Below are 10,810 nucleotides of genomic sequence, written 5' to 3'. Positions count from 1 at the left end.
ATGTTCATCTTTTCAAGCCTCACAGATATCTCATCACCACAGTGTTACTCCAAGTAATGAAACACAGACATTAATTCAGTGTGTTACTACCTCCCCCAGTCAGTCCAGAGGCAGAAAGCAAAACTGCAAAAGTTCTTAAGCGTACATAATTTACAAGATGTTTTTAAATTAAAAAAATAAAAAGCCCCATCTTAATAACAAGTGCAAGATCTGATGTCTGCAAAATACATTCAAGCCTGCTTCAAAATGTTGGCATTTTCAAGACAAGACCATTTAAAGGGCATAACCTAATGAATCATTAGCACCAAAGCCCATCTAAATTAAAAGTATAAGAAGATGCTTTTAGAAGCATCACTCACTCTTTTTTTTTTTTTTTCCTCCACTCTTGTTATTTCATTTTCAGGAAATATCCAGAAGACCAGTTTATTAAACATGCTTTTAAAAATGGCTCACTGTGATAGATTTGCTGGAGTTCTTTTTATTTCTGTCACAGGAAATAAATTGGGCTTGGTGTTTTCAAGAAAGAAAACGTATCAGAGCAGGTTCTTATTCTCAATGGAAAGGGATTTATCTCATTAGCAAGATCTGCCCTAATTTCAGATTAAATTTTACGTGGTATGCTTGAGTTCACATATATTTACAATTTTCCGACAGGTGTCTATTTAAAGCAATGGTATATTTGTGTACACATTAATATTTCCTGTGAGTTTTTATAAGCATTAAATAATCCAAAGCAGGATTTCCTCATGATTTTATCCAGGTTCTATAATATCCAGAGACATTTAGGAAATTGCTCAGAGAAAGAAAAATAACAAACATAAATATAAATAAACCTGTGCTAGCTGAAACGCAAATATTTGAGCTTTGCACAACACAGCTCATCTCAGCTCGGGCCCAAGCTGCTTGTGAAGGCAAGCAAATGCCACAGTCCCTCAAATTCTCAGAGATTTGCCCACATTTCCACATTGCCCACAAAGAAAATTTTGGTCTGCGTGAGTTGAAAAGGCAATATTTTCACTACTGAAGCTTTTCCAAACATGCCCAATACATCTATAGCAACTAATAAAGGATAAAAGCTGGTCCCCAACACCATTGGGACCCCAACACCATCACCAACACCATATATATAATATAGTTTGGTACGAGGGGACTATAGATTACTCTTCTCTGATTAAGCTTCAACTGTAAATGATTATTTTTGGATTCTCATATTCTCCTCCTCCACCACCTCCACTCCAAAATGTGCTCTTTCTTCAGATTCCTAAAACAACAGTATTTCACCAGAGGTACAGAATCCAAGAAGGTCATTCCTGGGAATCTTACTCCTCAAATCTTGCCAAGTTATCTGAACAAATTTCCTTATGTGATTCTCTGCAAATTAGATTTCTTTGATTAAACTGCCCCATGCCTATTCTTTTGCACACAGATAATTTGTGGGGCTTCCTACATTTGATTTGCAGGTGTCTGCATAGATGGTATAAAGCTGAATCTGGAACAGAATAAGTAGAATCACAAAAGCAGCCTTCAGTGTTTGAGGTCACATACCAAATATGGAAATAATTTTAAAATATATTAAGCTTCTATAATGGTTGAACAGACAAAGCAGGAATCTGACTTTCTTACCTTGCTACTATTAGTTAAAGACGTCAACGTTTGAAGTTTTCAATATATTCTATTAATTTCTGCAGTTTCTTCTTTTAAGAATGTCAGAATTAGCTGTGATCACGTTGCAATCATTTCCCACTAAGCAGTTGCTAATCAGTATCTTGCAAATCTGAAATTTATGGAGAATGTTATGTTCCATGGGATATGCCAAATCACTTAACTCAGGACACAAGCCTTAATCTTTCCAGCTCCTTTGTCAAGGGATGGGTCTCTTGAAATTATGAAGCTGTCATGCCAAGGAGTAGCCCTCAGAATTTGGAAGGACTGATTAGAACTGTTTCAAGCCACAAATCATTCCATTTTTCCCAAAAGGTAAGAGAACTTTGTAAAACTGACCTGGCAAGTGAGATCATGAGCCTAAAGTGATCCCAATTAAATTAAACAGATTCTCTCTGGTGTACCCGCAAAGGGAAGAAGCACTTAAAGGAAAACTGAATCATAAAATAAAAGATAATCTGTTCACTACACACAATTACAAGGAAGAGTAAATCATTACAAAAGAGCCTTAAATATATAATCTATTCTTTCTTTCTTTTTTTTTCCTTTTTTTTTTTTTTTGAGAGTACAAACAAAATGTCTTTATTCTAAAGATTTGAGGGCTTATAACTAATTAAAAATATTCATAACAAACAAAATTACTTGCTCAGTCTAAATAACTCCCTGCCCACATAAATCAAATCAACCCAGAATCACAAATAAATTCCCAGCTTGCCTCATGCTCTTCAACCCTCAGCAAAAGCTCAGCAAAAAATAGCTCTGCAGCATGTTCTGAAAGTTAAATTTGGGCTATTTTGGACCTCAGGGAAAATAAATTCTGAAATCAAAGAATCTTCATGGAAACCCCCTATCACCATTTCCTTTCTATTAAGAGAAAAGTTCTATCATTTATGCATCTCTGTAGATGATATCTACAGTAATATACAAATATCTAAAAAACAGTTTGTTAAAAGACCGGTTGAAGAAATATATGCTTTTTTCAATAATTTTCATTCTATTCTGACTAGAAAACATCTTGCAAAAAGCAGAGGTGCGTTATAATATCCTACAAACAGGAAATCAGAATCTGCAATAGCATCAGTGTTAGAATCATTTTGTTACATATTTGGTTTATATCTTGTCTCAAAGTATAAAAAGTGCAGATGCTGACAATTGTTCTTAGACACCTACTAGGTACAGTAGAGTGAAGAAAACCTTTTGACTAGAGATGGGCACTAGCTCAAATTGGTACAGCACTGAAATCCAATTCCTAGGAGAATTGTATTTCAATCTCTCAAAGGCATTTTGTGATGTCCAGAATAAAAGGAGCACAACCTGAGCTCCTTGACTCTGGGTGGTTTCTGAACACACCTTCTGATTCTTCCTTCCGGCCATATTCTCACCACTATAACTGTCTTTTGTGTCAAATATTCACTATTTTACTGTTTTCCATACATTTGTCTCAAACTCTCACCAAAATCATCTGAAAGAGACGCTAAGGCACATGTGAGATGAGGTGGTGATCTGAAACAGCCAGCATGGCTTCACCAATGGTAGGTCATGTCTCATCACTGTCTCATCAAACTAGCACTCACCATGCTGGTGGCCTTCTAGCATGGAGTAATGGCACTGGTGGACTGAGAAAGGGCAACTCATACCGTCTACCTGTAGTTGTGCAAGGTCTTTGACATAGTGTCACACCATATCCTTACCTCTAAATAGGAGACATACGGTTTTGAAAGTGGGGGGTGGGGGTGGGGGGGGGTGGGTAGACTACTCAGTGGATAAAGAACTGGCTGGGTGGTTGTAGCCTAAGGATTGCTGTCAATGGCTCTACAACCAGGTGGAGGCCAGTCACAAGCGACGTCTCGTAGGGGTCTGTCTTTCAACCATGCTCTTCAACATCTTTATCAATGACTTAGACTGTGGGATTGAGCATACCCTCAGCAACTGTGCTGATAAACCTGAGTGGTGCAGTCAGTACAATAGAAGGAAGAGATGCCAACCAGTGAGACCTGGATAACCTTAAAAAGTGTGCCCACAAGAACCAAATGAGATTCAGTAAGACCAAATGCAAAGTGTTGCACTTAGGTTGGGGCAATCCTAGATAAGTGTAGAGAATGGAAGATGAATTCCTAGAGTGCAAACCTACAAAGAAGGACTTGGAGGTCCTGTTCAGTGAAAAGATGGACACAAGCCAGCATTGTACTCCTGCAGGCCAACAGTATCCTGAGCTGCATCAAAAGAGAGGTGGCCAGCAAGGCAAGGGAGGTGATTGTGCCTTTCTACTTTACCCTTGCGAGGTCTCATCTGGAGTACTGTGGCCAGCTCTAGGGCCCTGAACATAAGAAGGATGTGATGCTGTTGTAGTGGGGCCAAAGAAGGACCACAGAAATTATCAGAGGATTGGGGCACCTCTCATATGATGAAAGGTTGAGGGACTTGCAATTTTTAGCTTGGAGAAGTGCAGCATCTGAGGCATGGACTCAGATGTGGATGTCCCAAATCAGTTATTACAAGTTCTAACATCCCTTATACACATTCACAAGTTTTCTCTTTCAACTTTCCCACACGCCTTTACATGTCAACAAAACATTCCACGAACATTCCTTAATTCCTCATCCAGTCAGTCATGAGTCCTTCCTAGCCATGTTCTCTTCCTCCAATCAGGGTCATCATCACATGGCCATCATGCTGCTTACTTGACTTCGTTTTTCTCTTCTTTTGGAGGTATGCTTGGTTCTCAGCCTTGCTCTGTAGCTTCTGTAGCTTCTGCTCTGAATAGTCCTTCTTGTATTCCCACAGAGAAGAGAAGGCTCTAGGAAGACCTCATTGTGATCTTCCAGTTCTTGAAAGGAGCTTACAAGCAGGAGAGGGACTTTTTACTGAAGTAGATAGTGATATGACAAGGGGGAATGGATTTAAACTGAAAGAGGTAGATGGTAGGAAGAAATTTTTCACTCAGAGGGAGGTGAGACACTGGCACAGGCTGTCTGGAGAATTTGTGAATGCCCCATCCCAGGAGGCATTCAAAGTCAGAGTTTCCTGGGTCTAGTGGCTTGCAACCACACCTACAGCAGGGGGTTGGAACTAGATGATCTTTGAGGTCCTTTCTAAACCTAGCCATTCTATGATTCTATGATCATGTGAAATAGGGAGAAAGAGATGGGTGTCACTGTTTTTTAAGCCACTCATGGTAATTGATCTCTACACGACACTGAAAAAAAGTGGGTGGGAAGCTCAGGTTAATATTTCACGCCAATTTATCTGAGGTTCAACAAGGCTACACAAATTTCATCTTTAGATGTGGCACAATTGACTAATACAAAATCCAACTTTCAGAGTTGGAATTTAATCTAAGGTTGCCTAGCAAGATCTAGACAATTAAAAATATGGCAGCATTCATAACCTTATGGAAATAACCCAGCTTAGTTAATAACCTACAGTTACAAAACTGATGCAAACATGCCTACCATCAAAGCCTTGAAAGGTGGACATTTCCTAGTGTTTTCGACTCTGCTCTCATGTACTGTAGTGATGAAAGGCATTTCAGCTCTCCTAATTGTTTCTCTAACCATCATCCACAATTAAAAAAATAACTAACATCACCTTCAGAGCACTATCCCAATCACGGAAAGTTGAAAAAGGAAAAGGAAAGGAAAATGACATAACATATACTTGCAGTGCACCAGAGAAGAACCCAAACTATAAAACTAGATTTCAAACTTTGATTTTTGATTTCAAGACAGATTGAACTCACAGCCGTTGGACAAAATGAGAAACATTTAATTATATAAAAGTAATTAATATTAGAATTACAGCCTTTTCTTTCTGTGGGCTTTAATCCACGCTTTGTCCACCTCTTACTCTGAAGCACTTCTTCAAACAAACACGTACAGACTCCACTTAAAGTTTCATGTTCCAAGCAGATCTTTATACAGTGACCTTATTCTGATTATTACTCCATGGCTTTACCAGTCCCATTTGTTCCTAAGCAGAAGGCGTTTAAAATTCCAGAGTAGCTTCACAAACTTCACATGTGACTGACAGTGAACTCCCAGGTTTCTGAAGGGTTTTCTGATATATGGTGCCACGAGACCTAGAGACACACAACTCTCAGAAGTCTGAATGGAATCCAGCTTTCTGAAGCTCAGTCTCAGGGGCACGCTCCAGACTCTGTGGTCAGAAAGATGATGCTGGTAACTAAAATCATACAAAAACCCCTCACACACCACTTGAAGGCATGGATGTTAGTGGACAGAAAGTCTTTCACATACACACACGGTTGCAAAAGGAAGCAGCGGTGGTAGTTCAGCAGGAGGACAGCTTACCAGTCTGAGTCCTTATCTAAATGTATATAGACCTGATTTTTTTTCTTCACATGTGCATAAGATTGACATATCAATTCATATTTAAATGCATAAGCTAGTAGATTCATATTAATAATAATAATAATAATGCTATGAACACAGCAGAGCTCACAAGCTGAGTCTGTTGTCTGAGATTGGAGACAATGAAGCAGACACAACATAAGACAGAATTTCCTGGGTGTCTGTAATTGAAAGGTATCTTGCATGCTCTGTTATAAAGTCCTGTTTTCAGTTGGTTCTAGTTTCGCCAGACTCTCAGAATCTGGACTGAAATTTTCTACAGCAGAATTCTGCCTCAGGCCTCCATTCCTCCCTTTTTTCCTGAGTTTCAGTTAAAACTGTTCAGCTATTTCTGAGAACAAAACAAAAATGAGCAGAAAAGCACATTTTGTTCATTGTTTTTTTTGTTTTATAAAAAAATAAAAACAACCACAAAAACAACATAGCACTGAAATAATAACAAAAAGGTCCCGACCGAGGATCTCTACTGTCCCCTTTATTTTGAGTAGGATATGAAAGGTCATACACACATGCAAAAAAAAAACACCCTCATGCCAAGGATATGAAGTCTTACATCCTTGTGAAAGGCTACCCAAATTTGGCAAAGTTAAGAGCCTCCCAGGGATTTGGTTCATATGCATCAGTAGAGACCACAGAGTTTAACTTCTGTGTTTTCCCAAGATTCGGCTGCTGCTTAAAAGCTCTAATCCTTTCCCTGTTCTTCCTCCTCCTGACTACGTGGGCTGCCCTGTAGCCATGCTCATGGCCCAAAAGAAAACTAGGTGTTTCTCACCTGTTCCCTCCTAGACACCCTGGAAGCGCTTAGGGGAGGGGCTTCAAAGCCCTGGCTGTGCCCCTTAGCTCAGCAGTTCAGGCAGAGAATAAAGTAAAAGGGAGAGAAGAGCTGCGGGACACGAAAGTAAAATAGCAAATCAGCACCAAAGAGACAGTAAAGCGAGCTAAGGCAAAAGACAGTAGATAAAGATGAGCAGAAAAGGATAACATAAGAGAAAATACAGGGAAGACATTGGTACAAATGAAACTCAAGAGTCCTAAGTTGGTTTCAAGAGGTGAAATGTTATCAGTAAAGTGAGCATTAAATTGCCAGATATGTAACTGCCAGCAGCGCCCATGTTGTCCTGGTCTATGGGCCAGAAATCCAAGGCTGCTTTAAGAGACCTTAAAGTCATCTCAAAGAAATCTCTATTTCTCTCTTTCAGACTTTTAAATTCTTTATCTTTTTGTTCTAGTTGAGAAGCTACATATAAAATGTTTGGGATGAAAAGCATACAGGAAATACAAGTATTATGGTATTTACATACAACTTCAATTCACTTCCTTTATGAATACAAATCATGATAGTGCTTTTAATTACACAGCCACCTGCATCATTAACTGCATGGGATAAACATACCTTGGGAAAAAAAAAAACTGAACTATATGGGTAAAAAGGCTAGCATCAACAGAATCCCTACCTCATCTCTTACAAAGGACATATACTGATTAACACAAGATATCAGAGATAGAAAACCAAGAACAGTCTTCTAGACAAAACATTTGACTTTAATAGTTGAAAAGTAAATAGGATTCCATCTCTTTCATCACCTTTCATAGTTACAAACTGTGTGTTTGTTCTGTGCTTCTGAATTCCTAACACAAGGCACCTGGGGTCAGGTTGGCAAAGGTACCAAATACTCCCACCTGGAATGAATGGGAATTGTACTTTCAACATGAAAAAAACCATGAGGTACCAGAAGCTTAAAAAGTAATGGTGAATGTTAGCCATTTAATGAGGATGGGCCCTGCTGAAAGTTGCAGAGCTAGTTTTTAGTTTTTTCTGGGAGAGGGTGAATCCTTCTTTCTCACAAGGATTTTGAGTAGTTGGATTTATTTTTCTTCGTGAATGACTTCAATATTTGGGTAAGTGCACTGGGGTATATGGGGGAAACATGGTTTTGCACCAACTGTGAGGAGCTGTCTTTAATAAGGAAAACAAGAGAAATGTTGTGATGTTTGGTAACTGAATGTAATCTTGTTCCATAGCTCCACTAATGGTGTGAGTCCTTCAGAATTATGTTACAGTACACCTCTACAAGAGCATAAATGAGACTTATACAAGATTAATTTGTTCTTAACTGTTACCCAGGGATTTTCAAATTCTGAGTTCTTGACTCTGCTACTTCTCATGCTCTTATTCAGAATCTTCTTGTTGATTTTTCGTGAAGTACCTGAGTCCATGGGAGGAATCATGTATGGTAAGAGTACTTTCAAAACAGCTGTCACAGTCCACTCACAATAAGATTAAAGTAAAATGCAGCTTCTTTTTTAAAGTAGGATCAAGTGCCCATGAAAGTTGTCATTTCCAAAAATGAATAAATGCACATTGCCAATTATTGGCAGAAAGTTTAAAGCCATTCCACTTTCTAGGGCTCCGATTTTTATCTTAACTTGTGTGTTAGACAGAGCCAGGCCTGGATAAGCACGTAACTGAACCCCTTGGGGAAAAAACTCATGAGCTTCAGGCTGCAGTGGTAGTAATTCAGTAGGTGGCATTATATCCTTAAAGATGGTATCAAGACAGTCCCCTAGTAGGATATTTCATTAAAAGCATCTTCTAAACAGAATCCTAATCTCTGTCCCTCATTTGTTTTTATGGTGAAGCAATCCTGAGAATTTCCTTTATCCATAAGGCACAAGAGAACTGTGAATGTAAACACTCCTAGGAAGTCACAGAGAGATTATGTGCTAGGACTCCCACAGATGATATAGACACCAAAACCGTAACACTTTAGGTATCAAAGAGATTCTTAAACTCTCTGTCAGGGGCCTATGTTTTGGTAGTTATATTCCCACCAGCGGCCTCTGCATATGAACTCTTCTATCAAAATTCTGAATCTGGCTGTTATTAGCTAAATTTTCAGAGATGAGGGTCCATAAAACCTGCAGGTGCCAGCGCTGACCCTGCACAGAAGACAGCCTGAACTTCCTGAAGGACTCACTGTCTACTTAATTCAGAGCTGAGGGCTCCCCTTGGTGGTAGGGTTCAGGAAGTCTCCTTTCTGGTCTTTCTCTGGCCTGGGAATTGTAGATGATAGCATTTACTACTATAGATTTTAAATGTTTAAGAGGCAAAGAATTTTACTTTCAGCTTTTCATTCTTGCTTGTTATGATAGTGAGGCATGAGTGAGAAAGAAGCAAAAATAAGGCAGAAATGTTCAATGCTCCCTCAGAAGAAGGGTGCTGAAAATGAGACATGGTTAAAGACAAAATGAATACTTCAGGTACATACCTAATTACCTCTCGCTAACAAGAAATACAAATTGGAAAGGGTCTTTTCTCATAGTTAGGTAAAACAAATAAATAAAGGACAGATTTGACTCAGATCACATATAAACTGATATACCCTTTAGCTCCAGATTCTCTGGTTATTCCTGTTGACATCCAGAGACTAGATTTCATTGAAAATGGATGGACAGACCTGTAATTTCTTAACTGACCTTTGAAAATAGGATTAATTCCTAAACCTCTGAAGTACTTGGGCAAACTTTATTGTGAGTTGTTTCCGTAGAGACAACAAGCCACATCGCATTTAAACTTTCCTACTGTGTGCCTTCTCCTCAAACGCCGTGTCCTCTGTTTGGAACTTGGTGATCTGAACATAAGTGATCCGTTTCATATTTATGGATGCTCTTTTGTTTTATTTTTCAAAGAGTACGTGCAGAGAGTGCGTGGTGCGACAAAGGATGTAAGAAATTGTGAAAGAGAAACTTGATCTTGGTCTGAGCTGGCAGGGCTGTGTAGGTATGGCCCTTACAGCACTACACTGATTACTTTGTTGAGACAGAAACTGTAGCTAGTGGAATTTGGCCTTAGACAGAACAAGCTGCTTCTATTTTGATATCCGCAAAGGGAGGGATTGGGGGAGTACTAGCAGGAGGTTTCAAGGGGGCCTTAAAAAGCCATTCAAAAAACTGGCAGTGCTTTTTTTTTTTTTATTTTTTTTTTTAAAGAAAATCTTGTCAGCCACTACTTCAGGCTTTGAACCATGTACTCACCAACTCTGTGATTCTCCTTCTTCAGAGTCAGTTTATTCAGCTTGTTATGAATGACTTTCAGCTGCTCTGTAAACTGTTATTGTCCAGGCTCCATTGCAATGAGGGGTCACTTGCAGTTTCCATTATAAACCCAGGTTTACAGGTGTTTATTATAACTTGGCAGTTTTCAAATCTGGGTTAAAAATTGGTACACATTTTTAAGACCAGATGGGCTTTCTATCCTTTTCTCTTCTTCCTTCTTCCACCTAGATTTTAACCTTTTAGGAGCTGAAAACAAATTGCTATAAACTGCAATGTTTTTAAAAATATATATTGCTACAGAAATCCATTTCCCTAATACAACAATAGATTTGTGGGCTGTGTTTGTGATACACTCTTTAGGGTTGGCCAATATTGGAGGCTTTTAAAACTTCCCAGTTGTTTGTGACAGTGTCTTCAGTTTGTCTAATTCCTACGTGGCCCTGATCCAGCATGTAGCTCAGTCCATTGTCCTGAGTCCCAGTGGCTTCAGTGGTGCTCCACGTGAGCTGTTCCCTTGATCCAAGTTCTAAAAGAACCATAATATATTTGCCAAACATCCTATAAGGGGTCAGCGCTAACATTTTTGCTTAATTCTGAAAAGGAAAAGGAAAAACAAGAGAGTTCACTGGAACAATACGCACTCATTTACTCAGGATGAAGAATCAAATCTGCTTCTCACCTCTGATAGTGCCTGCTTACTTAAGGTTTGTACGCTAAACACC

The sequence above is a fragment of the Lagopus muta genome, chromosome 1 (assembly GCF_023343835.1).
Source record: "Lagopus muta isolate bLagMut1 chromosome 1, bLagMut1 primary, whole genome shotgun sequence".
Classification (NCBI taxonomy): domain Eukaryota; kingdom Metazoa; phylum Chordata; class Aves; order Galliformes; family Phasianidae; genus Lagopus; species Lagopus muta.
This window is presented reverse-complemented; position numbering follows the sequence as displayed.